A 3,666-nucleotide genomic window follows, 5' to 3' on the forward strand; every position below is an offset into this window, starting at 1 on the left:
ACGAACCAGCGCTCATATGGGATGCTGGTGCTAGCATGTGGAGGATTAGTTTCTTGAGCCACTGCACTGGCCCCTCCATAGCATCTCTTAAAATAAAACGTGTCTGAAGTGGACAGTCCCACGAGCTGTCTTCATGGGCGCCCTGTGGGTGTCAGGGGTAATATCAGGGGTGCTGTAAAGTTACTCTGTGTGGAGTCAGAAGAAACAACCAGAGTTTTTGTTCGTTTTTTAGTGTGGGAGCGGAGGGAGATATATCTAGATGGCAGTCCAGTAAAGAACTGTTAACACAACAAAAACTGTAGCAATAGCTCCAGAGATGTCCCCGTTACCGACCCTCTTTACCCACCGGTATCGCTCTATGGGAATCCAGAGTCCTAGCGGGTTCATGCCTAGCACTGGTTAACGCCAAGGAAACGACCAGAAAACCCGCACTGGGAGACTTGCCTTGCTGACAGGAGGGAGTTGGGGACGATGGTGGCCCTTGGTCAGGAGTATGCGCAGCGCAACCGCAGGGGCCCTAAAAACTGGACGGCACAATAACCTAGTAGCTGAGTCCTCCCCTTGCACACGCCAGGATACCATATGGGCACTGGTTCTAATCCCAGCAGCCCCACTTCCTATCCAGCTCCCTGCCTGTGGCCTAGGAAAGCAGTGAGGACAGCCCAAGCCCTTGGGACCTAGCACCTGCGTGGGAGACCTGGAAGAGCTTCTGGCTTCAGATCAGCTCAGCTCAGCTCCAGCCATCGCAGCCACTTCGGGAATGAACTAGAGGATGTAAGATCTTTTGGTCTCTCCTCTCATTAAATGGCTTTCTGATAAAAAAAGAATCTTTAAAAATTAATAAACAAAACAAACAAAAAACCACAACGATATGAGCTAACCAGTGGTGTTGGCTCGTGGCCAAACACCCGCGGGGGCTGGAGCTGCAGCCCATTTAGAACGACTAGCTAAGGCAAGGGACCAGCCAGAAGGCTGACTGCTCTCCACCCCCTCCGCCCGGACACAGGATGATGTTCCTTGGCAGGCAGAGCAGCATTCCTACCACTAACTTGTGCCATGGCCACAGGACTTGGGGGAGGAGAGCTGTCCAACTATGGAGGTGGCCCTGATGGCGAAGCCTCACCTCTCTTCCCCTCCTTGTCCGGTTAGCCCTCTATCCACACCAGCTGGCTGCAGGACTTTGCCAGGGATGTGGATCCCCAGAGAGGCAACATCCAAATACTAACATCTTCGTCCCCACCTGCTGTACCTCCATTGAGATCTCCACCTTTTTTCCCTTTTGAAAGCCGACCCAGGCCAGCTTGGCTCAGGTCTGCTGCTGCCCGGGTGCTCTGCCGCATCCTCTTGGAGCCCTGCTTTGCAGGGAGCTCTCCTAAGAATTTCCCCCTGCTCTCCCCCCACCTCTGTCTCATTTTCTCTTTTAAGATTTATTTGTTTTTATTGGAATTGCAGATATACAGAGAGGAGGAGAGACAGAGAGGAAGATCTTCTGTCTGATGGTTCACACCCTAAGTGGCCTCAACAGCTGGAGCTGAGCTAATCTGAAGCCAGGAGCTTCTTCCGGGTTTCTCATGCAGGTGCAGAGTACCAAGGCGGCTTTGGGCTGTCCTCAACTGCTTTCCCAGGCTTTAAGCAGGGAGCTGGATGGGAAGCAGGGCCGCCAGGATTAGAACCGGCATCCGCATGGGATCCCGGCACGTCCAAGACGAAGACCTTAGCTACCAGGCTACTGCGCCAGGCCCCCCAGCACTGTCTCTTGACATCTCATCTTTTTGCTTTCAGGATCTTTCATGCTAAGGTGTCAGTTGATCTCTGATTCTCTGCTCTAACAAAAACCCCAGTTGGAAGCTCTGAGTAGGCGGGGTAAGTTTTGTTGAAAATAAGAATTTCAGTGGATGACGGGTCTCAGACATTTAAGGTTCTTGTAATTCTCCCTATTTAAACTGCCTGGCGGTGGGAAGTGTTGTGGTATAGTGAATTAAACTGCCACCAGCCATGCCCATATCCCGTAGGCAGCTCTCTTCCCATCCAGCTTCCTGATCACGTGTCTGGGAAAGCAGTGACAGATAACCCAAGTGCTTGGGGTCTCTGCCACCCATGCAGGAGACCTGGATGGAATTGCAGGTTCCTGGCTTCTGTCTGGGCCAGCCCACTCCACTGCCACCATTTGGGAAGTGAACCAGCACATGGGTGTCCTCCAATACAAAGTTAAGTCTGGGGCCCAGCACAATAGTGTAGCGGTTAAAGTCCCCACCTTGAATGCACAAGGATCCCACATTGGTGCGGGTTCCTATCCTGGAGGCCCCTGCTTCCCATCCAGCTCCCTGCTTGTGGCCTGGGAAAGTAATCGAGGACGGCCCAAAGCTTTGGGACCCTGCACCCATGTGAGAGACCTGGAGGAAGTTCCTGGCTCCTGGCTTGGATCATCTCAGCACTGGCCATTGCCGTCACTTGGGGGAGTAAACCATCAAACAGATCTTCCTCTCTGTTATCTGCCTTTCCAGTAAAAATAAATAAATCTTAAAACAACAATAAAGTTACATCTTTGCTATCAGGCTGGAGGTGGGAGTGTAGTAAGCGATGTAACACTTCAAATGAATGTCCAGCAATTTCTTTACTTCTTACATACCCCAACCTTTTTAGGCAGGGTGAGGGGGAGATGGTCTGTGTGTGATACAAACAGGATTAGATTTGCTCACTGCTGTTTGGTATTTAGCTTTTCCACATCCGTGCTTTCAGTCTTTGCTATTGTTCTAGAATATTCCCATATCCCTTCTGCTTTCATTCCTGAGGGGCTACCACTCATTATAAAGTCTTCTACTCTCGAGGCTGACATTATGTTATAAACGCTGTAACAACAGCATGCCTTAGCGGTAACAGTTTGTGCCTGGCTACTGCACTGACCCAACTCTAACTGGCTCACAGGATGGTGGGGCTAGTGGCATTTAAATCCTCCCACTAAAAAAAAAAAAAAAAAAAAAAAAAGCTGTCTCTCCAGGTGCTTCACCCCTCAACAACCAGGAGTCATGAATCCAATCCACTCTGCAAGGCAGGTAGCAGAGAAGCTGGCAGACTGCACCCTAGCAGGAAGTTAGAATTGGCAGCAGAGCCAAGATGCGGTTCCAGGCTCTTGTCCAGGGTTCAGGCGTCCAAAGCAGAAGCATGCACGTACATTTCCCAGGATGCAATGGTTCCACGTGCACAGGCTGGCAGGAGGGAAGATCAGGCAGCTTCTGTGCAGCAGCCTTAGACTGCTTGTTTAGGGCACCTGTCCTGCTTCTACATAAGGCCCACCCACACTGTACCAGGAAGCTGCTTTACCAGCCATCAAAAGACATCTGTCTCAGTGACATCTTGAGGCTTGAACCAACAGTTGGGCACTCCAGTCCAAGCAAACTGATACAGAATATCAGCCATAATGCCCTTGAGGGTTATTGGTGTGTCAGCACTGAATCCACACAAGTATTTTCCCAGGAAGGAAACTCAGTGACCGAGGACGAGTATTTGGATATCTTTGTGCAGTCGTCTTTGCCCAAATCGGAGAATTCAGTATTCCTGCATATCTAAAAAGGAATTGTTTCTACCATCCAACAACTTCCCAATTACACGAGACCCCCATCTGTACCCCAAAGCTGTTTACCAGCAAGGACTAACCGAAGTCATCTA

This window comes from Ochotona curzoniae, unplaced genomic scaffold (genome assembly GCF_017591425.1).
Source record: "Ochotona curzoniae isolate NIBS_2020 unplaced genomic scaffold, NIBS_Ocur_1.0 scaffold_4506, whole genome shotgun sequence".
NCBI lineage: Eukaryota > Metazoa > Chordata > Mammalia > Lagomorpha > Ochotonidae > Ochotona > Ochotona curzoniae.